The sequence below is a fragment of the Octodon degus genome, unplaced genomic scaffold (genome assembly GCF_000260255.1).
Source record: "Octodon degus isolate 3935 unplaced genomic scaffold, OctDeg1.0 scaffold00066, whole genome shotgun sequence".
Classification (NCBI taxonomy): Eukaryota; Metazoa; Chordata; class Mammalia; order Rodentia; family Octodontidae; genus Octodon; species Octodon degus.
The window spans coordinates 3,232,777-3,258,776 of NW_004524642.1; the positions used below are offsets into that span (position 1 = coordinate 3,232,777).

At 37.9% G+C, this 26,000-nt stretch overlaps 1 protein-coding gene across 2 annotated transcripts in view; it reads right to left on the minus strand.

Annotated features, from left to right (window-relative positions):
* The window catches only part of LOC101578265, a 148,721-nt gene that overhangs the window by 93,743 nt on the left and 28,978 nt on the right, over positions 1-26,000 (minus strand). The window contains exon 1 of one of the 2 annotated variants that reach the window (XM_023719223.1): positions 22,577-22,703. The exons of the other annotated variant lie outside the window; for it this stretch is intronic. The gene's annotated coding sequence lies outside the window, so the exon portion shown is untranslated. Of the gene's footprint in view, positions 1-22,576; positions 22,704-26,000 lie in introns of those variants that run through there. 2 annotated transcript variants of the gene reach the window in all.

A 26,000-nucleotide genomic window follows, 5' to 3' on the forward strand; every position in this document is an offset into this window, starting at 1 on the left:
CGGGTGAGGCTACAGGGAAAAGAACACTTCAGCATCGTTGGCAGAATGGAAATTAGTGCCTCAGCTATGAAAGCTAGTAATGGGATTCCTCAGAAAAGCTAAAAACTAAAACTTTGATGTGACCCAGTTGTTCCCCTTCCAAATTCGTCCTTCTGAAAGAGTTAAACACATGATATATAATGGTGATAAATGCACATCTGTGCTTAGAGCAGCCCAATTCATTTTAGCTAAATCTTAGACGTGTCCTACACAACCATCAGTAGGTGATTGGGTTAAGAAAATGTGATATTTATTGCAATGTTTAAAAAGAAATCCAGAATTATAAAATGATTAGGGTGAAAATAGAGTCTACAGGGTTCTCATTCACTTCGATCTCCATGTGGCTTTTCATGGCCTGAGTTGTTGTTGTTGTTGTTGTTGTTTTGTTGTCTGCTCTTCGTTTCCTCCTGTTTCAGTGAGTTTCGGTCTGAGACCTCCCAATGCCTCAGCGCTTACTGCTTTGTCGCTGGCATCAGTAACTACATGAATTGCTTTCCTAACAACTGGCCTCTCAGCTTCTTGACCACCCTCTACATCAGGACCTTTCTTTCTCCTTGTTGCAGCCATCTATTTAGTCAAATCCTGGACTTTGTCACCACGTAATATGCTACATTAAAATTCTGCATCTTATCGTTCCACTCACTGACGGTATTTTTCCTCCATCTCACTTAGGACTGTGCTCACACTGCAGTACCTAATCTCTATGATCAGCCCCACCCTTTAGTGTTGGTCAAGTTATTCCATTCTGCCCCCACTTGCTACGCACACCCACCCTCCTACTGCTGTTTAGAATATATGTTTCATCCCTACAGGTACAGTCACTTCTTGAAACTGGTCTCAATTCTTACATTTTCTCTGGTCATCTTTGGCTGGTCAAACCTCAAATCTGTTTTACTCAAATTATCTGCTTTCATAATTTCTATGATGCAATTAACTATTAATATAAAAACTTGTCGCAAATGGATAGTCATGTCTCAGTTCACTATCATCAGTTTCAATCCAAATTGAGTTCTACATATTAATCTCAGTTTTACATCTCCAAACTCAAATTCATTTTCCTTCTCTCCAGCTTATATTTTGTGCCTTTTCTTGTATCCTCAAACAAGTCAACAGTGTATTTCCTTCTTTCATTCCTAACACTTTTATACTTTATTAAAAACATAAAAGCCTTGAAAAATATTCCCTCATTCTAACCACTCCAAATGTAAAGCAAAACATCACCCAGTAAACTTGATTCTTTCCTCTTAATATTTCTCTTGCTTGTTTTAACAATTTTTCTCTTTTTGAAATTTTTTCGCATCAACAAACAAGTTTAATTTTATCTATGTCTACAAAAACAATGAAAAGTTTGATGCCATGTTCTCTTCCAGGTCTATGCTCATTTTCAGATAATTTTTTAAAAGAACAGAATAAAACTGTAATGGATTTACTGTGACCATCTCTAGTTCTTTTTATTTTAATTATTTAACTTTTAGTCTGATTTCCAGCTGCCCAACATGATTTCTATTTCTTCTTTTGAGCTTACTAAAGAGCTATGCATATCCAAAATTCAATGGAATATTTTTGTTCTACTTTTACTCAGTGGTTCAGCAAATTTAAGATGGGTTCATCCTTCTTCTTGGAGCCTTCTCCTCTCCTGGCTTCTCTGGCACTACACACTCCTGGGTTTCATCCTGCCAAACTAGTTTGCCCTCTGCAGTTCTTTTGTCAGCTATTCCTGTAAAACAGTTGGACTGCATTAGATTAAGGCCAGGAACGACTTTTTCCTTTTATATTCTGCTGTTCCCTAAGATGATTTAGCAGTATGTCACATCTCTAAGCCACATTAGACCTCTGTCTCCACCTAGCACCTCTTTCCAGGGCTAGATGCCTAGTTTCTTCAACCAGGGTGGCCTGAGTTATGCTTTTCCTATGTATCTCATTTCAAAAAGCACATCTGATTTCTTGCCCTGGAAACACTTTACAATACTTTTTACTCGAAAAGGGCGCACTATCTGCTAACTTCCTTGTGACTTCCACTTCATTCCTCCCTTTCCCTCGTTCTCTTCATTGAATCTCTATGTCATTGTAGTGATATCTCCTGGCTGTTTCTGTCTGTCTGCTTCTATTTCTATTGCCTCCATCATATTTTAGGCATCAGCTTTCTAAACTGAACAACTACAGTCTTTCTCTCCTTAGTTCTATTCTTTTCTCACAAAAATGAACTCATTTTTAAAATGTAAGTGTAATCATAAGTGAATGAAATGTTTACATGACTTCCTGTTGATTCTTGGAAGAAACTTTATTACTGTAATGTTATTTCTTCCTGTAATATGTCACTGTGCTTCCCCCATTATACTTGCCATGCAGCAGAGAAGCTGGACTCCTCTGGCGTCCACAGCCGCGCAAACTTGTCAACATCAGAGCAGTTTGCACTTGCTACTTTGCTGCTCTGAAGTCATCTCTTCAAATGGAAAAACTTATTTTAAGCCTCAAGAAAAATGGGGCTTGGGGACAAAGAAAGGAAAGAAGAGAGGGAGGGAGAGAGGGAAGGAGGGGGGGCGGGAAGGAGGGAGGGAGGGAGGGAGGAAATCTCCCAATCACTCAATTAAAATGACCATTTTTATGCTTCCACTTACACTTGAATATACTGTTACTGTCTTATACTTTTTCATAATTTCTATTTTTTCAGTGTTTCCTGGTTTGTTGTCTATCTCAAGCCACTAGAAAAAATTCTCATAGGAACACAACTTTGCCTATCTTATACTCCATAGTATTCCTAAACAGAGTGGTTATTCTAGCAAATACTTCTTGGCCAAGTAAATTTTTTAAACGTATGAATGATTCAGCTATCACACAAAAATCAATTGAAAGGATTTTTTTCCTATGTTCTATGTCAGTATCTACAGTATCAGAAGAAGGTATGTAGAGTCAGAGAAACAGGATTCCAGGGCTGTTCAAAATCTCTACGATCTAGTTTACGATTAAACAGACACAAGTACTGTCACTTAGGCCATATTCTGAGGAGTAACAGAAGGATAATCTCAGGAGTGTCTGTCTGGTAAGGGAACAATAAATAATGAAGATCTGAGTGTGCATTGTACTGGAATATAATATATAATATATATATATATACATATATATATATGTATATATATATATATATATGAAATATGCACTGTAACTACTATGAGGACAAAAATTCTAACCTTACATAATAATTTGCCTAAAATGTTACAAATAATTAGTGAGGGATTTTTATACTAATTTTTTTTTAAATCTTATTTATTTGGTACTGGATCTCACTATGCATCTCAGACTCGTAGTGATCCCCCTGGCTCAGCCTCCCTAGCACTGGGATTACAAGCATGCACCACCACACCCAGTTTTGGGGCTGGCAACCTCATGCCCAGAGATTCCAGGGCTGGCTCGGAAAATGGTACCAAGGATCAAAACTGGTTCTTATGCTTTCCAGGGAGGCATTTAGATGAGCAGGCTATTAACCCAACCCTAATGATGGATTTTAGCATTGACACACCATCTTCCCCACTCCAAAGCCCATATCATTGTCTGACATTTATCTTTTCTTTTTCTTCTATGTCAATAAATCAAAATTAATACTATATGAGTCTGAAAATTAAAAGGTGACTCCAAAGAATATTAACAAAAACTTTGTCTTTAGTGTCCTACGGCAACTGCAAAGATGAAGATAAACATGAAGAACAGGTCATGGAAGAACAAAGACTAGGAAAAGTGAGAAATTTAAGACTGACTTGTGGCTTACAGAATAAACTATTGCAAGTAAGCAATGCTGAGCTACAAAATGTGAGAGTGAGGTCAGCAACTGGATTTTAGATCTAGTCCAAGACTCCCATTCAGACAGCTCACTCTAACATAAAACAGAAACATATCTGAATAATAATGCACAGAAAATGTTGCATGCATGGTGCACAAATGAGCCAAGTCAGCACTAAAGTCTACTAGTTTAAATATGAGACTAATTTGATCATAGATCAGAGCTTAAAAGTCCATGATTAATGACTTCTGTGTCTGCCTCCTTTGTCATATCTTCACAGCTGGCCCAAGGCACGACTCTCAACCAACTACAGGCTCTCAGCTACCCGGTACTATTTTGTAAACAGATGATCTAAGAACCTGTTAGAAGCACCTGCCACATGGTGCAAAAGAAACAGGGGCCAAATATTAAGATGTTTCATAAGAAAACTCAGAACTGTGTTGAGATTTTTGTACTGGAATACATTGGTTCACAAATGCTTCTGTCAGTGAGCAGTTCAGTTCCCAAATAGCACCATTTGGCAACATTTTGCTTTCACTCATGAACTCTGCATTGGGTGACAAACTCAGCCATAGCCATCTTCCCCAGAATGATGGAGTGAATTATGGAATTATGTTCCTGAATGGAGGTACGTGATATTACATATCTATATATATCTATATATATCTCACATTCAGAAGGATCATAACACTAGAGAGCACCTGTTAGGCTCCTAGCAGTGCTATAGCCTTGTGTGTCTCTCTGTCACAGACTGTTCAGTTCCTCACCACTGGTTATGTCATGCTCCATCTCACCTATGAAGGTAACTGGAGCTACATTCCACACCTGTGTGCAGTACAATTGCTGTATGCTGCGGAGTGACTGACTGAGAACATTAGGTCTCTTTCCACAAAGCACTTGCATGAGAGGGATGGAGGGAAAATCTCAACTGACAGAAAATGGGTGAACAAGCAGGTGAGAGAAACAAAGACAAGCCATCAATCAGAATGAGTGGTTACCTTTTCAGTGTTTTTGTTTGAATTAGGACGTGTTTGCAGTACCAAGTAACTGCACTCCTTGCGGGCCATTGGCACATGTACATAGCACATCTTATGTCACTTCCCTTTCCCCTCCCCCTCCCACTGCCACCATCATGTGGTCCCCTACCATTTTGCAAAAGAAAATAATGATCACTTCAGAATCAGTTGCATTCAGCAACTGCTTCCTCCCTAGCTACCAAGGCTAAGTGAGACCTCAGCCCCAGGCTGCATCATGACCTGCCCCAACAATGACAATTACAATTAGTCCTTCAGGGTCTACATAAAGAAGTAGCCCACATACTCCCTTTCCATGGGAACTTTTACTTCAGGGTCTCACACCTCTGACTGCCACAGGCAATGCCCAGTACCATTCAGATTCATTCAACTTGTCTCCATATAGATCTGAAGAGGATGCCCCCTTCCCTTTAAGAAGCCTCAAGTCTTCATTTACAAACAAGAAAAGATGTCCTGATTAGGCATATTTAAGAAAGGTAGCCTTAATAAACAAAGCTTCTACCACTCTCTAAATTCAGGACTGTGGGGTTAGGGAGCTAGCTCAGCAATCTAAGTGCCTGCCTGGCAAGTGCAAGGGCCCAGGTTCAAGCCCCGGTACCATATGCTGTGCTGGCCCAGCACCCAAGTGTGCCATGCCAACCACCACAATCAGGCATGGTGCCCCAGGCCGGTAATCTCAGCATGTGGAGCCTGAAAACAGGAGGATCACTATGGTTCTGAGCTGAGTAGTGAGACCTTGTACCAAATACATAAATTAAATTCAGGACCGTGGCCTGACCAAAGTGCTAACTTGGCAGAAACGTGGAGCCATGGAGGTGCTTGTTCCCTGTTTCGGGAGCTTTGTGTCCACTGGAGACAAGTGAGGATGTGAGGCAACCTCTTAGGTGGAGAAACTAGCTGACAACTTACTGACACTATTTATAAATCTATAGAAGACATTTCAATCCCCAATTTTCTGATATTTTAGTGAAAATTTCTGGTATGTTTCATATCTTAAATTAAACCCTATCAGGAATATATAATTTTTAGAAGTTAAACTTGTGAAAGGAACAAAATCTGTAGATTCTTGAATCTTAAAAACTTTAACATTTGAGTATATGTCTAAAGGATTCATTTTCTTTCTTAATATAATCCTGTTACTTATTATTTTCCTTCCACCTTTATATGTATTATGTTCCCTTCTTGGCTTAATTCTTCTTCATGTTTTAAATATAGTAAACATTTTATTTCTTTTTAATATGAGGTATTACAAGCCAATAAAAGTACACTTCAATTGCCTTAATTTCTCAATAGTAGTATTAGAAATATGACTGTTCTTGTGATCATTTTACAAATACTGGGAAATGACCTTTACAAGGGCTACATCACCAGCCCCTTTGTTTTATCCTTTTTTAAAGATGGGGTCTCGTAATGTGCTAAATTGCCTCGGTTGAACTTGAATTTCCACTCCTCCTAGGTCAGCCTCCCCCATTGCTGGGGTTACAGTTTATGCCACCACACACTGCCATAAAGTTTCTAAACACTGTTATTTACATAACTAGATTCTAAAATGCTACTGTCCCTAATCATTGTAACAAACAATATGAAAGTAAAGTGTAACAGTTAATAAAGTACTAATATGTAGTTTGGACCTTTGTAACAAAATCTCTTTATGATCACTTATTTACAAATCAAAATCATTTTTATAAATCAGTAATATTTATTGACATAATCAATATCCTTTTGAATTGCATTCTTTTTTAAAGTTCTTTAAAATTTATTTATTTATTTATTTATTTATCTATTTATTTGGTGCGGGGTCTCGCTATGCAGCTCAGACTTGTAGTGATCCTCCAGTCTCAGCCTCCCGAGTGCTGGGATTACAGGTGTGCGTCCTCCATGCTGGGTTTTGGTGGCTGGCACAGTGTGGGGCCGGCACCGCCAGGTCCTTGTGCTTGCCCTGCAGTGTTTAGATGGCCGAGCTATCTCCTCAGTCTTGATTGCATTCTTTTAGCTCCAAAATTGCAAGCACTTGCCTATATAATTAATAGTAGCTAAATAACTGCAGTTTACTAAAAGTTTAAATCTGGAAAATGAAAAATGATTGACTCATCACAAGCACAAATAAGCACTGAGGAAATGTTAATACACATACACTCCCAACCTACTAATCGTTACTACTATCAGCCTAACAATCCAGGGACTGCTGGTGCAAATCGAGGGACAGCAATTAAGTCATCTCAAATGCAAGCCTTTGTGCTGTTTTCTTTAAGCTGAGGTGGACTTCTCACACACTCTTGTATTTTCCAACTCATATAAATTTACAGGACTGAAAGGGAATGTGTAGAGAGTAGACTTAAAGAAGATCTAAATAATTCAATCCTTACAAAAAGAAATGTTTATTTGCGAATCTAAAAAACCTTTAAAGACACTACGCTATGAAGCAAAATTATCACTACTGTTAATTATCCAGAGGTATTAAAAAGACCTCAAAAAGTGACCTCCTCAGGGCCAGATAGCTCAGTGGACTACAGCACCGGCATAGGCAGAGCAGAGCGGCTGGGATCAATCCCAGCATGCTGTGCTGCCCCCCCTGGGGGGGGCACGCTGAGAGGGTGACTCAGACTGGGCGTGGTGGCAAGCGCCTGCAATCCCAGCGCCTGGGAGGCTGAAAACAGGAGAATCACTACGAGAATGACCTACATAGTGAGACCCTGTATGTCCTGTAGACCCTGCCCTAAATTCATAAAAAAAAAATTAAAAAAAGAATGTGACCTCCTCTGAAACAGAAAATGCATGTAGAAAATATATCCTCATTTTCCATTCTGCACTTAGATAAATGTGGAGTGTATCATTCACTTCAATTAACCATACGAAAAGCTGACAAAATCTTTTTTTTTTTTTTTTTTTTTTTTTTTGATAAGGAATGTATTCTAAAACTAGCCAACCACGAAACAAGCAGTTGCACTAGAAAGAGACGAGTGTCGCCTGAGTCTGAGCCACATGGGGAGCTGTCCACGTGCACAAGGCTGATTAAAACCATCACGAATCTGGGCTAACGTGCTGTGGGATAGCTGACAGAGCTGGATTGAAACTTGGGTGTCATGGTCAGGAGATTTCAGGGTTGAGACTGTTAGCCATACAAAACAAATAAAAGGATTTTTAAAAATTTCTAACAGTGCCAGGAAAAATGTAAATTAAATGATGAAATAACTATTGTTTTTTTTTAAAGGATCATATAGTTAGTTTCAAAGAGGAGCACAAGTTGTTTATAATTAACATTTAATTTAGCTTTGTTACAGTAATAATATTAAATTTTGCAGAAGCTTTTATACCACTTAAAAAATTTGAAGTTATCTGATGATTGTCCAGTTTTTTTGTACTTCTAGACACTAAAATATCTACTAGGTGTATTAGAATATATATAAAAATTATAAAATGAATACCCTTCCCTCCAGGAAACTGTAAACAATAAAAAAAAACTGGTTGTATGCTACCTTAATATAAATCTTAAATAAATTAATTTAATGTACTGTACTGATTTGACAATTTGGAGTTATATTGTCCATTACAAAACCCATTAGTCACCTATGACTATTTAAAGTTCAATCAAAATAAAAATTAAATTAAAGTAAAACTTTACTTCTTCTTCGGCCTCATCATCCAACTGTAGGTACTCAGTAGCCACAGGTGGCCAGCACTAACTACTAAGCTAAGTGGCTTAGTAACAGCTAAGTGGCTTCACTGTGAAAGCTTCATTAGGGGCCATCCAAATAGCTCAGCAGATTAAAGTGCCTGCAAGCAAGTGCAGGGACCAGAGGTTCGATCCTTGGGCCTGCCATGCTGGGACCGTCCCCAAGGTGCACTGAGATGGCAAGTGAGACCGGGTATGGTGATGCACACCTATAATCCCAGCTCTTGGGAGGCTGTAAATGGGTGGATCACTCGAGTCCAATCTAGTAGTGAGACCTGAACACCCTGCAGAATCCCCCCCAATAAAAAAAGAAAAGTTTCATTTGAAAGCACTGAGTTAGAGTATAGAAATATGCCAAACCACAGGAACATATAACTGAGTTGAATCTTCTTAAGTAGAAAAAAAATGTTACCATTTGGGCATATTCACCAGTTCAGATAGTAGGGTATTAAAAATAAGTAGATAACATGAACCAAAGTGCAAAAGCCAGAATTAGTAATTTAAGGGGAATGAAGGGCTATAGTTATCATTTATAATTTACCCAATTACTTTTACTGCTAAGAATAGTAGAAAAGAAAGGTATATATTTAATTTGTAATTGCATAAATAACAAATTAGAATAACAGGAAATTTTCATAGCAGTGTAAAAATTTTAAGTTTGCTTTGCAGAGTAGATTCTAAAACATGGTATGCAACATGTTAAATTGTAAAAAGTGACATTTTTATTTCAAAAGATTTGTGTATATTTTATAGGTATGTGAAAAAGTTCAAACTATATTATTATTTAGAAAGAGATAGAATTCTTTTCAATTAAAACCGTGCTTGGTATCAAATTCAAAGGTACTCACTTTTAAAGACACTGTGCAGCCTTTTCAGGTTTTATGAAAAACTGTGTTCCCCAAAACTGTGCTGGCTAAAATCATAATATGTTAGATTTAATGTTTACTTTTTCAGTTTTCTTTTGTACAAAATGGAGATATTGAGAGCATCTGTTAGATAGAATTTATATGAGGACCTAATGCACGTAAAATTTTGCTGCTGTCAGGGCTTGTAGTGACAGTGTTACAGCTGCACCTGAGGAACGCTAATCCAGGAGCAGAATGCACTATGGACGGCAGAGAAGGCCTGGCGCCCCGAAAGGAGCTGAAGAAGTGCAGACCGAATCATTCCAGAAGCGAGAGTAGCTAGAGCGCAGTCGCAGCAAAAGGCACGCAGAGAAGCAGACAAGCGTAATGATGGACGCTAAACAGCTAGAAGGACTAGAACATAACAAACAGTTTAGTATGGAGATGAAGGAAAGCTCAAGATCAAAGAAAACACCAACTCTCCCAAGTCTAGGTAGAGGGGCACCAGTACATAGTGAGAAGCAGATGTTTGGGGAGAGCGATGATGGGTTTCACTTCAGAAATACTGACTTTGAGGTTATGGCAAGGTCTTCAGGTTGAGCGGTCCAAAAGCCAGTGGAAATAAAGATCTGGCGCTCTGCACAAAAGGCAAACTTTGGGCTTATAAATCAGCAAAATTTGTTAATTATTAAAACCAGGACACTACAGGAAGTTGCAACTGGAAAAAAAAAAAAAGGAGGAAAAAAAAAAAAGACTCCTAAAGAACACTTTTCCATGTGGGTAAAAAGAGGAACCTGAGTTGCTGCCCGAGAATTGTGCTTGAGTGTCTGGAGATGTGGATGAAAAATCAAAATGTGATGTCAAAGAAGTGCACAGACAAAGAGTTATCAAAAGGAAAAGATAAACAACAGTATTAGCTGCTGCAGAGTGGTTAAAGAGGATGAGAACTGAGAGAAAGCACTGGGCTTAGTAACTAGGAATTACTGGTAACCTTAGAATGCAAAGCTTGGCACATACCACGGCCCGTGCTCAAGCTTGACATGAAGGTCAAATGTTGAGGCTTTTCTCCATAAGCTTAGTCACAAGAGGAATGAGGGAAAATATGTTAGCTTGAGGAAATGGCACACACAAAGGAAGCTGTTGGCCTTAAATACATGTGTAGGCTGAAAAAATAGTGAACATAAGTGGTGACCAAAAACTACAACAAAAGGAATACAATTTAAAGAGTTAGTGAAATTCTAAAGCTAGTGAAATGGCAGTTCAATTTCTGTTTATATATGTTAATGAAAATGTATTTAGTTTAAAAAATGATGAATTAAGGAAACACCAAGAAAGTTCAGCTTTGAAGAAGGGAGAAAGAAGATAGATGAAGGCCTATTGAAAATTACAAACTACAATGAGCCCTCTAATGTAACCAAGCCAAATGGCCTACCTCACTGATCCAATGCGCCTTTGCCAGTCACCTAGAGTGTGTCAGATGCGGACAGTACGCTGTTCTGAAGTTCGGTGACACAGAACTAAAGAGACAAAATCCTAAGTGAGAACAACGAATGAAAAGTGACTAGGGAAAATCACAGAATATGCCAACGCGTAATAGTGATAAAGGAATATGGAAAGCAGAAAATGATCAGAAATCAAATACTCGTAAGTAGTGAAATGGGGAAAATGAAATTATACAAGCAATGAAATTTTATAGGAAATGAAATTATACAAGAGAACAGCTGAACCTGGAGACTGGCTCTTTGGCCGGCCAGGGAAGGCAGGAGGCCTCTCGGATTGATACACGACAGCACTTAAACGGGACTGAGCCTCTGTGCGGGGAAGGAGTGCTCTTAAAGCGAAGGGGCCCTCCTGAAAGGGCAAACGCATATGAGACCCAGAAGAGGAATGATTTAGCCTGGCGCTGCAGGAAAGGCACAGAGGGACCACTACTGAGTCCAAATGAAGAGTGAGACACTGTGTCGAGTCAATAGGTGTGTCAGGGATGACTTTCTGAGTGTGACAATTTCGAAGGAGTTACAGAGAAATAAAGAGTATGGACATGATACAGAACACTTCCTTTGGTTTCTTCTCCTGTTCATGTACAAACAGTGATAAAAAATATGATAAAAGCTTAAATTAGAAAAAAATTACAATCATTTTGTATCTGTATATACAAAATAGGAAAGATATACAGCTACTTTCTCTTGGTTCAATGAGAAGTAAGATTTTACTAACAGTGTTTGAACAGGATGTCATGTCTGCATCTTGTACTATGGATAACCACTATGAAGACAACAATATACAATGTATTAATTATCGTAACTGTCATACTAACCTGTTTTGAAACTTTCCCAGTGCTATTTGTTTCTCAATAAAATTAATTAAAAAATGAAAAATTAAAAAATTCTAGTACAATATCTTGTCCTGCATATGCCCTCCAAAAAGTAGCCCTCTCTTCCCACACGCTTGACACAGTTTGTGCCACTTTACAAAGCAGTTCCGGAAGTCATTTCTGTAAGTATCTCCATGAGATGCAATTAACATGAGCAGCGAGGGCTGCCACCAAAGACATCAGTGGAAAGGCAGGCCCCCTGGCTGGGACACCACCCTCCACACCCGCAGCCTAAAGGGAAAGAGATTTATTTCAGCTCACGGTCTCAGGGCATGGTTGGCTGGTCTGAAGGCTGCAACAGGACTGCAGAGGGCTGCGGTGGGAGCCAAGGTGCTCACACCATGGTGATAAGAAAGAAGAATGAGAAGGAGCCGCCTCTGAAAAGGACACTCCACATCATGCTCAAGTGAGCGGCCTCCAACCAACCCCATCCATCTATTGAATCAATGGATGAGCAGAGCTCATGATGAACTGAGTTTAGCTGGTGAGTACAGCTGCCCACAATCCAGTTACCTTCTGCGCACATGGGAATGGGGCTGGGGGCACATTATAGATCGAAACGGCAACAGACAGACTTGTAAAAACATGAGAGTGTCCTGTGTCCTCATACACCTCATTCACTAAATTTGGCACCACGAAATCTGTGGGTCTCCCCAGCAGTTAAAACGAACATGAAAGATAAGTCTTCAATAAGTTTGGGACATTGAGGAAGCAACAACAGCACAGATGAAGACATTCATGAGAGAAGACATGTATAACTGCTTCAGCAAAGTGCGATAAGAATGGGGTAAGTGCATTCGAATCCAGGAAAGTATTCTCAGGAGGATTAATGGAGACAACTGGCATGTTGTAATGTTTTTATTTGAAATAGTCACCATTTTTTATCACATTGTGGATGCTCAAAAGTACTCTAAAAAATATTTTAATCGTCTGTCCATTCAATTACCCCTCACCCTGCCATCCTGGACTAGAAAATCTCAACTAGTTTCTTCATAAATTCTGTGTGTGTGTTAATTCAACATGTAGACTTGTAAACATATAGTCATATTTTCAGGTTGACCCTGTCTAATGAAGACAGTACCATTTCTCCATCAAATTTCTACCTGGACATTTCACTTGGTTAGCTCAAAGAATCTCTAGTTCAACACATACAAAAAAGAAATGGTTCTCAAATATATTTCTCTGCAGTTTTCCCTCTTGGATAGTATAATAGATCTTTTATCTACTTAATTGCTTACGTCAAAGACTGAAAGCCATCTTGGTTGTTGTCTCATAGCCCACACCTATTGAAACACAGTAAGTACTATCAGCTTTAGCTCCAAAATGCATTCTCAGTTAAAACCTACTCATCAGTTCTACTGCTTCAGCGATACTCATGCAGTGGCTACCAATTGGACTGTTCTGACTAGCCCTAAGTGGTCAGCCAGCTTCAGCCTTTCCCCACTACAATCCATTCTCCCTCTAGCAGATCAGTGACTGTTTCCAGAAGGAATCTATACAGAACGGTTATTATTTATTCCTTATATAGTGAATAAAACCTATCTGAAAAGACATATATTTCTAGAGTTCCTTGATGGAAGAGTTTGTTTATTTATATTTTTACTGTACTACTGTGAGTTCAACCAAGGCCCTCTTACATGCTGAGAAAGGGCTTCATGCTAAACTACATTCTCAGTACAGGCAGCATCTCAAATTGCCAATTTCAATAATCTGCTTTTAACTGATATTTTCACTTAGGATTTTTCTTTCGTTTTGAAATTTTGTCTTTTGAGGGTTTTGTCCCTGGATTTGGAAATTTTCAGCTTGAGTTTTTCATAATAATCTCAGCTTTAAATATAGTCATACTGATACTGTATTTTTAATGATTGATATTATTTTTGTTTTCCAACTTTTGTTGAATCAGTCAAGGTAAATATTCATCGATATTTTGAGCTTTTTAAGGAATCCATTTTTGGCTTGATGAATTTCTGTTTCATTCAATTTTCTATTTTCATTTAACTAATTTCTACTCTCACATTATTTCTTTACTAATTATGTTGAGTATAATTTGCTATTTTCTCTAGGCTCTTAAACTAGAAACTTAGATAATCTTTCTACTTTTGCAAGAGAAGTATTTAATGTTACAAATTTCCATAAATACCACATAAAACACATTTTACATAAACACTGCTTCAGGTACATCCCACAAATTTTGATCTAATATATTTTAATTTTTTTTCGTAACTCTTAGGATAAATTAAAAGTCTTTGAAGTAACTTCCAAGAGAGTACATGGGGATTTCTTAGATATCTTTGTTAGAGATTCCTAAATTATTTTCACTGTGACCACAGCCTACTCCTTCTGTCACTTTAATCATTGTAGGTATATTAATAGTATTTAAAACCAAAAAAAAAAAAAAAAAAAAAAAAAAAGACACATGGCCTGTAATCCTTGCACTTGGGAGGTGGAGGCAGGAGGATCAGCATAAGTTCAAGGCCACTCTGGGGCTCATAATGAGACAAGGCTAACCTGAGCTATATAGCAAGACCCTGCCTCAAAAAAAAAAAAAAAAAAAAAGCATTATCTTGCCCAGAATATAGCTTAATTTTCAAACTGTCCTATGTACTCCTAGAAAAAAGATCATTCTCATGTTGGTTAGAGTATTATAAATATTTAACAAAGTCATATTATCTGATGGTATTTTTGAATTTTTCTATACTTCACTGAATTTCTACAAAGCTATGTTGCCATTTACAAAGGAAAAATTTAATTTCTGAATACATTGTTTACTTATCCATAATTCTATGAAGTTCTAAGTCTTTCTTCAACAGTCTTTATGAGCTGAATTCATATTTATGACTTTTATGCCATCCTGTTACGTTGACTTTTTATCGTTACATTTGCTTTTGTTTCTGGTAATAATGTGATGCTAATTGTATTTTGTCAGATGTTAATATAGTTATTCTGACTTTCAAATGTTTACTGCGTGCCTTTGATGCTTTCTCTCTGCTTTTATTTCCAACACACATACTTTAATGAATCTCCTCTACTTAAGACGGATGATCCCTGCTTCGTGGTCTAGTGCAGCGACCTCTATTGGATCTGGTACATTCATACTGGATGTAGTAATCCAAAGGCTGGACCTTCGCCTGCCATTCTGCTGTTCTGCATTCCTCTGTCCCACTTGAATTCTGTTCCTCTGTTTGTTCTTCTGGGCATTGAACACTTTTTACCATGCAGTGCTGCTTTTCTTTCTTATACTAGCTACATTCCTTTACATTTTAAGGGGTTATTCTAAGATTAAAAGGCTACTGTCTAAACTATTTCAGCCATGCTGGCCTCCCCCCGCCCCCCCGGGGCGCGCTGAGATGGCAGTTGAGACTGGGCGTGGTGGTGCGCGCCTGTAATCCCAGCTCTTGGGAGGCTGTAAACAGGTGGATCACTACGAGTCTGATCTAGGAGTGAGACCCTGAACACCCTGTAAACCCGAGTCTGATCTAGGAGTGAGACCCTGAACACCCTGTAAACCCTTAAATAAATAATAAAGTGTTTCAGCCTATGTAAGCCTTCACATTATTTTGCTGTAACATGGGTACCTTGTAACAGTGCAGTTGAAGTTCTTCACCCTGTCCTTTCTGTTAACCTTGCCATAGAGAACAGTCGGGCTGACAATACAGTTTTATAAATTCAGCTTCGCACAGACATAATTTTTAAAGCAATTAGAAAAATACTGGTATTTATTTGTATATTTATAATTACTAAAATATCTAGTCCTCTTGATTTATTCTTTTCATTATTTTTTAATAAGAATGGCTTTTTTGTGGTGCAAAAAATAATTCCTCTCAAATGCTTTTACTGAAATACTTCATGTATGTGAAAGAGTTTGCCTGACTATAGAAATATTGGTTGATCTTTTGTTGCTGTTGTTTTTCTCTCAGCATTTTGAGAATGTTGTTCTATTGTTTCCTGGTCTCCATTATTTCTGATTAAAAGTCAGTTTATAATCATATCATACGCTTCTCTACATAAATGTGTTCTGTTGCTATTTGCAATATTCCATTATATCTTTGATTTCTAATATTTTAACTATGATATGTGTAAGTACATCTTTTCTTTCTATGTCTAATTAGTGGCTAATGATGATTTGAATCTATCTGTACATTAATTCTTATTCTGAAATTTTATAAACATTCTGCTACCTTTGGTTATATTTTTGGTCCCTTTTTTCTTTCTTTTATTCCTTCTTCCAACTAAACATGCATTGAACAACGTGATATTTTCTATTAATCTCTATTAACTTTCACGTTTTCCTCAATCTAGCCTATTTATGCTCCTCAGATCGGTTGGTTTCTGTTAAACTATCTCTAAGTTAAATGATTCATTATTGGGTCATCTCCGGTCTGCCTCTGAACCAAGCAATCTAGGAAATCTTTAGGGTCAGTCACCATAATTTTCAACCTTGGAAGTTCTATTTGGTTATGTTTTAGCTTCCACTTCTCCACTAAGTTCCTTCTACATTCACTCAATGATAGCATATTCCCCTTCTGTCCTTGAATATATTCTCCTTTAACTCACTGAATACAGAGAAGTGCTTCTTTGAAGGCAGCGCTTCAAATCCGTGCTAACTGGACATTCTGTCCCACTTGTGATCGGTCTGTATTGATTCCTCCCTGTATATGTGTCGTGCTTTCCACTTTGTACTATGGCTAGAGAAGGTTTTAACTGCAAACTTACAATCAATAGTTTTCTTAGGCTGTCATAAAAAATGCCATAGATTGAGTGCTTTACGTAATAGAGATTTATTTTCTCAGTTCTGGTGGCTAGAACTCAAAGATCATGTTATTGTTGACTAAATGTCTGGCGAGGGCTCTCTTCCTCCTTAGCAGAGGGCCCTTTCTAATTATGTCCTCAAATGTGGGTGGAGAGGTTAAAAACTAACTCTCTGAGTCTCTCCTTATGAGGACAACAATCCTATCAGGTCAGTCCTACCCCTTTATGACTTCACTTAACTACAGCTAGTTAGAGAAGTTAAAAACCTTTTCCACGGTTCAGTCCAAAACTGACCCTCAGTGAGCACAGACCAAAGGTTAAAGCAAATACATTTGAGGAAAAAAAAAAAAAAAAAATGGAAATAACCTGTGGATTCTGAACATCAGGATTTAACTATTGACAATGTAGCCACATTAAAGGTTAGTGTTTCAATATATGAATCTGGAGTGAATGACAGAAACAGTCCATAACAAAGAATATGTTTTCTGGACTCTGAAATATCTTTTCTTTTGCTTAAATTATTGGATTTGGGTACTAGTAAGCCTCTAACTTGTCTAGACTCACACTGAAATTTTTCTCTCCCCTGCTGTGGAGAGGTTGATACCACTGCCAAGTTTTCTTGGCTTTAAATTACATTTTAGCCTGGCCCCCTGGTGGTCTCCTCCATGCCTGTTTCGTTGAAGAGTCTGCCAAGGAATTTAGCTGAGTTTGTGCTCAAGTTTTGAGGCTCACTCGTTTGATGGTTTCTTGCCTCTGAGCCCCTAGTAATTTCCAGTTGCTCTTCTATCTCATAAATCTGCCCTTTGCCAAAACAACCTAATCTGCTTCTGTTTTCTGCCACTCAAGCTGTGAGCAGACCAGAGAACACACCCAACCGAGGGTGCAGCAAAGTCACCAGAACTATAGTTTTCCATGAGCAGACCTACCTCTTCCTTCTCCTTATTTTCTGCCCTGGCATTCCTGGGGTCACGTGGGAAAGTTGGTCATCTAGGCATTTAGACTAATTTTATACTCATAATTTTGCATTTCAGTTTATTTGCAGTGTTTGTCACTCTAGAAGTTTTTCTTAGCTATCCGGTGATGGCTTTATCCTAAAATTGAGAAATTTAGACTAAAGTTTTAAACAAAAGTCACCAAAATGTGCTTTCTATTTGATATAGTAGTGCAGCATTACTGTATTAATTTCTTCTTGTCTTTGACTGCCTTTGGTCACTTTCCAAATACTGGTTTTAACTGTATTCCAGTTTCTGTAATCGTACCTTCAGGAAGAATGGCCTAATATTGCCACAAGACACGCGGCTATATATACACATATACACATATGCACACATATGAAAACCTGAAAAGTTCTTTTCTCTTCAACTAGAGTAGACTGTAAACTCAGTAGCCTCCAGTGTTCTTTATCTTTCAAGGTTCTCTTCTCTTTCCCCACCCTCCTCCTTCCAAATCAATTACTATCTTGCGTGCCAAAGGTACATCTTGTAGTGACAGTACTGGCATAGCATGCTCATGTTATCCATAGGTTGCATCCCCAGAACTGCAAAAATTAATAACTCATTTTAAAGTGTCTTTCATTCTGTCATGCAAACCTTATGTCTCAGGAAGATGAAGACTTCGGAATTGCCCCCAGACGTATCTAGAGGTGGACCTGATTTCCTGAAGGCAGTCTTATTTCCCTCGCCAGTCCTTAGGACGTGACTGATCATTTGAAAGACATGGGGAACATGTGAGCTACCTTCTCTACTCTTCCAGGAGATTTTTGGGAACTGACTTCTGAAGATGACTGAAGAAGCTCCGATTGCTAGTGGCATCCATCCTATAGTTAAGTGAACTCACCTACTCAGAATAAATTGAAGGCTAATGCAAATACACCTAGAAAAAAATGGCAAGAAAAATTCTTAGTTTCTGATACTAAGTATAAACGATCCTAAAACCTATCTGACCTTTGCACATCTACTTAGAATATGCTTCAAAAGGTCTGATTCAACTTATATGAATTTTCCTTCCATTTCTTATAGAGGAAACTTACTACAGGGCAGAAAACTCACACTGTTTAGTCAAAACCAAATGACATGGAATATTGTCAAAATGTGCTAACTTCTGGCCTGATTTTCACATAATGTACCTAATGGGTACAATATAGAATTGATGATGCTTTTCTTTGTTAAATTGAAATTTGCTCCACCGTCCATTCTTCATCAGAGAATTGAGGTCAATAATAAGTCCCCTCAAAAGAGTATGGTATTAAACTAATAATAGTGTTTTTCTGATTTAAAGTGGCATTAGGTAACTGGTGTTCCAAGATATTACCACATAAATCCTGAATAAACAGCTAAGAAATGGAGATTCCACGGGCTTTGACCTTTCAGAATATGGTCAGGCCAGTGAACTCCTCTATTACAGTCAAAACTTCAGGCCACCCTATCCTTGAAAACTACTGGAATTTCTGTCACTGGTACAAATCCAGACTGCAGGAGCCAAAGAGTCTCTACCAGGGATTGAGTTCCAGGGATGTCAAGCCCTTCCCTTAAGAAATACAGGATTACTTCAAGAGTAAGCTGCATCAGAAGAGCAGGTACATCCATTATTAGATCAACCTGAGAAATTTTCTTTTCTATTAAAATGAGGTGTCTGATATTAGGATTCTTCAACTTTTTTAGTTTTTCAAAAGATTACAGAAAGCCATCTCAAAGGACAAAAAAAGACAAAAATAAAATTTCACTAACCTACCCTCTCCTTTTAATTCATTCAGGTTCCTGGCTGAGCTTAACATCTACAAATATGATTTACCAAAAAAGCTACCTAAAAGTTTTCAAATGATCTCAACTCTAAGTGTACTCACCTAGCAGCCAGCCACCTTAGTGCCAGTGTCACTGGAGGCTACCCTGTGTCTGACAACTGTAACAATATCCTGTTCTTCGATCAAAGCTGCACCATTCCAGGCCACTTGTGTATTTTAGTCCATTTCTATTTTAAATTATTCTTGTTTTAATGTATTTAGTACAGTGTCTATCAGGTTTCACTACACAGATCGGGCTCATGGTGATCCTCCTGTTTTCAGCTTCCCAAGCGTTGGCATTACAGCACCCCATCTTCTATTTTAAATTAATTGATGGTATAGTCAGTGGTGAAGTGTGTGGGCTCTCAACCCAGGCTGCTTAGATCCACGCCCTGGATCAGTCATGCCCTTGCAGTGTAAACTTGGGTACAGCCTCGATTTCCTCATCCAGGATCATGGAATTGTGTTTAACTTTTAATCACTACTCATAGCAATTCAATACTTTATTATGAAGATTAAATAAGACAATGTGAACAATTGACGCATCATAGACTTGGCATACGGTAGGTGCTAAATAAAGGTTCACTATTCATTTATTCCAAAATTCGTTTACTTCTAATTTCTTCCATATCCAGCCTAAAATCTCTTTTATTTTCTTCATAGAAGATATATACAACTTTAACCCACCTACCGCTCTGTTCTATATTGAAACTACTGAAAAATGATAGTCTGTATAACTGTAAAAATTAATACAGCCATAAATTTAAAACCATATGAGGCAATTATTTTGTCTTTCAGAAAGCCTCTTACATGTCAACAATTGATATCTTTATATATTTACAGCATGTGTTACAAACTTTACCACATTCCTTGAATATTCTCTATTTAATCTCCTGTCTACAAAATGTTTAAATAATCCCTCCTCCTTTAGACTTTAACACCAACATCACTCTTTCCTTCCTCATAGCTTCACAATACTTTCTCACATTTTCCCAAACCCTTTTCACTTATCTTGACCCACGGCAAAAGTGCATGTAAGGTCTATGTGTAATATTTTAAGAGTTAGAAATAAAATCAGACCCTTTTTGATCCCCCCAAGAAAGACCAAATTTACTCTACCACCTGAAGTAGCTAGCACTCTTTAAAAACAGAGACCAAAGGTATTTAAAAAATGAATTTAAAGATGTTGGAACCAGTACACAAATAGCGGAGACCCGTGCAAGAGGAAGTCCGTAGCCACTACATCGGGAGAGCCCTGCAACCTCGCCCCGGAAGGCGAGGTCCAAGAGCAGCCCAACAGGCTCTCTGCACGGAGAAGGGAATGCTAAGGATGCAGCAAGCGTGGGCGCGAGCGCTCAGAGCGTCAGAGGACAGCGTGCGCGGAGGCGACCCCTGACTTCCCGTAAAGGATCCTGCAAACGTTGGGCAGAGAAACACCAACACATGTATGTAAGGGAGCTCCCAAGCCAGGGGGAAGACGTCACCGAAGCGCTCCGCTACACCGACTCCGGAAGGACGACTTTCCCCCAGGCAGATACAGAGCGCTGGCTCACAGCTACGTAGTTGGGATGCAGAGGAATACTGCACATCAGTGATGGGAAAAATTAACTGTACTCTGGCTCCAGTGGACTAATCATAAAAGGAGAGCCAAAAAGTGCCAGACTGTTCACAGTGGCTTAATATATCCTGGAATTAAGTTCCATATAGTTACAAAAGCAATATGTATCTAGCCCAGGAAAAGGTAAATCCACAATGTACGCCGTTCTATCCATGTAATCCAAGATCACAAAACATGCTTTGTTTAATGAAATTTTGTATCACTTCTATTGCTTTTGTTTTACTATTTTGTGTTCTTTAAAAATTAAAGAAAAAAAAAAAAAAAACAAGATATGGGCCAGAGAGATAACACAGTGGTCTAAAGTGCCTCCTTGGGCAGGTTTAAGCAAATATGGCAGAGACCGCAGTTTGATACCCGGCGCCACATGCCACACCTGCCACTTGCCCAGGGTAGGCTGAGCCGGCAACAAAAAAAAGAATAAGAATTTTTCAAAATACAACAATGTAAGCAAAGATACCAAGCACAAGGGAGTAATTAATATAACAAAAATTGAACCAGAACTAACAAGTATGTTACAATGTGAAGAGATCAATAAATTGTTTCTTAGCATGTCATAAGTTTAGAAAGACAAGAACGATTTTTTTACAGACCTAAACCTAATTTATGGAGATGAAAACTTCAAATGATACAATTAAGATGTCACATTGACCAAGGTTATTAGTAGATCAGACATCACAGAATAAAAGAATAAAGATTAGTAAGCCTGAGAATACAATTGTAGAAAATGTTTGAAACACAAAGAACAAATAATCAAAAAGTAATTATTTACTTTAGTAAAGTATTAGTTAACTCTGGAACAGCTAAAGCAAACTAAGTATAAATGTAAATAGAAATATGTATGAAACACTCCAGTCAACATCAGAATATACATTCTTTTCAGGAGAAATTTACGAAGTCAAACTGTGTAGCCTATACATAAAAAAGCCTCTATCAATTCATAAGTATTGATATAAAAAATTCTGATCAAAATTAAAAGAATAAGACTCTTTTGTTCTGAAATAGAAAACTTGGGGCCGGGGAGATGACTCAGTGGAATAAGCGCTTCTCTGGCAAGTGCAAGGGCCTGAGTTCAATCCCCGGTTCCGCAAAAAATAAATAAATAAGTAAATAAATAAGTAAAACTCTGCAAGATCCCCAAATACTTAAAAATAAATAATTTTTTATTTTATTTTTTTGCAAGTCAAATAAAGGACATTAGAAAAACTTTCAAGAACCTATCAGGAAGAAGTAATACTGGAAGAACTCCTGTGTAACTTCTGTGTAGATTCTGAAGAGCAGAGCCCACTGGAGCTGGAGCACCCACAGGCATGCAGCGCCTTTTGACTGTAGATTCCCTGATTTGGCAGCTAACGGGTCCAACAGACAAGCGGGGCCCTTTGGAGGTGCATGGGACAGGAGCTTTGTTTGTTTGGGTCTAAGAGATACTCATAGCAGCAAGATGTCCAAGTCTTTTCCATTTTAGAATAAAAACCAACAAGTTTACTTCGTAAGCCCATCTTTTCCTACTGCATAAAGTCAAATTTCTGGGAACTGTAATCTGGGCTCACCCTTTTCCCCACCCTCATGACCTTCTCTCATCTATTCCCTGCCGGCTGCCTTTAACTCCTCCCAATCTGCCCAAATCCTCCCCATGACTCAACAGAAGCCTCGGGATTCCCCAGCTTCAGAAACACTGACAGAAGCGTCTTACCTCGCACCTCCGCCACATGCACTGTGTCGACCCTCCCCTGCTCACATTCTCCACATGCCGGCATCTGTCAGAGCTGAGTTTCTTGGTTCCTACCTTACTTCACCCTGTCCTTTTTATTCTCTCCGTAGCACTTTGCTCCCTCTGGCCATTGGGACCTTTGTAACACCTGACTTCCACTGTCAACACTGACATCAAAAAGCTGTCTTGTGAAGTCACACACACATCCATGGTTTCAATCCTGACCCTTCTTAGCTGAGAAATGTTACCCACATCTTCTCAGAGATTTATTTTACATCTTGTGTTTCCTGCTAATCTGTCTTTTATTCTGCAGTTTCAATAATTTTTCCATAATATTTTCTAAATGTTAATTTAATTATAAAACTTAGGCTTACCACGGCCATCAGGGAGCCCTACTCCCCAGCAATCCTAGGTAGGTGCATTTTCCTTCTGTTCATGTCCAGTTTTCTAGTTTCACTCCTTGCTGTTCATTTTTGTCCTCTTCTAACCTCTCCTCACTAACACAGTCACCTATGCTTCTAGCTGAAATGCTTGTTTATGGAACCAACTTTCAGAACTCTGGTCATTTAAATGAACTAGTTTTGGGCCAATGTTACCCATTCTATACCATGTACACACTTAGGAAGTAATAATAGCATCTACTTTCAACCAAGCACTTATGCAAACTGTCCAATTATTGCAATCACTCTATGAAGTGAATAGTACTATATCCCATATAATATGGAAAGTGAAGCTTATTTAATTATTTAGATACATTTAAAGATAGTGGAGAAAAGATTCCAACTCCGGGCCCAGGCTAATGTCTTATCAACTTCACAAAATTCTATTCTTAGTCTTCTGACTATCTATAAGCACATTTTATATTAGAGTTGATTTAAATATAATTGAAATGCTTTATTACTATGTCTACTCCACTTAAGTAGAGGATCTTAAAAAATAAAAGATCTTAAATGTGAAGATTTTCTGTGTGTCAAGACAGGCTAAGTTAAACTGCCGTAGAACTCTGAAGATTTCAATAGTTTAATACCCTCATCATACTTGCCCAATATCATCCAGGAGCATAATAAAGAACACAGTTTTTAAGAGAAAAGACAGAAAAAATCATCCCCATTCTATAAAAAAATAACTATTGTTGGATTTCGTATGAAAAACTTGAGAAATTATCCTGAAATAGAGTTTGTATAAAACTTCCAGCATCTCAATTTCCAGAGCAAGTTTAGGATAAAGGGGCTCTATACATAACTTTACACTTTAGTAAGATACTGAATATAGAGCAACATTTGATTCCTGGTCCCACATGATGCATCAGCCCCAGCCCTGGGGGTGCTGAGCCAGCCACTGACACTGGGCGTGGTGGTGCACACCTGTAACCCAGTGCTGAGGAGGCTGAAAACAGGAGGATCACTACAAGTCTGAGCTGCACAGTGGAACCCTGTACCAAATACATAAAATGAATATATATATATATATATATATATATATATATATATACAGAATACAGACTAATAAATTACCCACACAGAGCCCTGCCTATCTGAACTCTGGAAATGTCAGTAGAGTTTGAGAGGGCCACGTGTCTTCTTAGTCCCAACTACTTCTCCACTTACAAAAATCAAAACATTAGATTAGGATATAAAATCACTTTCAGATTCAATCTTTTTTTTAAAAAACATCTAATCATCAAATTATAGAGTAAAAAGAGCTTTTAGGCTTTAAGCACAACAAAAAAAAATTCTAATTCCTGTTTCATATGACGTTACCAGTGCTTTCCTGTAACCTATGTGCTCAAATGAAAGATAAATTCCTTTTCCCCAAAATGGATTCTTAAGAAAAAATGAATTAGTTTAAAATCAATCTTTTCTAAGGGTTGTTTCTTAATTTCTTTGTCTTGAGTAGTATTTTAAAGAATAAGGTGTAGACATTATGCCAAAATACCTTTGTCAAAGTTAGTCTTATGTGAACAGCTTTAGACTGACTAGTAGAGTCAACATGATTGAAACAGTGCAAACTGGGACCGTAGAAAATTCGCATCTATTAGTAATATTTCTGGAAGTTTTGGCCACACAATACCAAATGTTGGATTTTTTAGATATTGCTTTTACAAGCCTGACTTTAAAAACAACATGTAAGTGATTACATTGTGATATTAAAAAATATTAAATGTCTTAATAGCATATAAATGGGTACTCAGGGCTTGGGATAAAATTTCCAGTAACAACACTATAGATAAACTCAAAGTTTTGATGATGTGCTCTGAAAATCCTGGTTTGTGGATAAAAAGTTAATGATATTTGTATAGGATATGATATTTTTTAAATCTAGATTTTCAAATGAATTTAGCACTTATTAAAATAAATGTTAAACATGACATTGTAACTAAATTAGCCATTTTATATGAGAAATTTTAAAATTATCTTAAATATAGGATAGCCTTTATTGATTATAAAAGTTTTAATAAATTATAATGTTTGATATGAGAAATGGCTGCATATTTTTATTGAATTTTTTTATTAAACAGTATTCTGTATAATGTCATAGAATTCAGATAAAAATGGATAGCTACATTACATCTTGGTAAGGCCAGGATGAAGAGTAGCTTTTGCTCTGTGTTGCTGTCTTTGTCAGGATTTCCTGCATTAAATATAATCATTTAGAAATTACAAAAACAGAATACAGCAAATCAAAACACCTTTGAAGTTGTGATGTCCACTGTGAATATTACATGTGCTATGAAAATCTATGTGTTTATCTAAAAAATGATTGTCTTTTTTTATCCTACTATATTACTTTTACCTTCCATCTCCAGTTTACACATTATAAAAATGAGGCTTTCATTCTTTAAACTTTATATTTGTTATATACATCCTTCACCATCCACAGAGAATTGGTTCTAATACCCCTGAAGATACTAAATGCATAGATATGCAAATCTCTTGTATACATGAAATGGCAGAATATCTGCATGCAACTTACACACACTTGCCCATGTACTTCAGGTCATTTCTTGATGTTTATTGTGATGTCAGCTTTCATAAGAAACACCCAACTATGCTCAGGTTCAGCACAGTTCTGGGTGTGTCTGATGACAGACTCACTGAAGAGGAAAGGCCCACCCTGGGCGTGGGTAGCACCAGCCAATGGTACCAGAGCCTGGGTGGAATAAAAAGGGAAAGAAGGAGGAAGTCTCCGTTTGGTTTCTTGTAGACTCTAACTTTTTTATCTTCTTGATATGGATGCTTGTGGGTCTCTGTAGTGGGCTCCAGACCTTTGACTTTTGACTGAATGCTCTGGATCTCCAGCGCACAGGTGGCACTTCTACATTTCTCCATGCGTGACTGAGCAGGAGCCCATTATGAACCTCTCCCTCTCTCTCTCCCTCTCCCTCTCTCCCTCTCTCTCTCCCTCT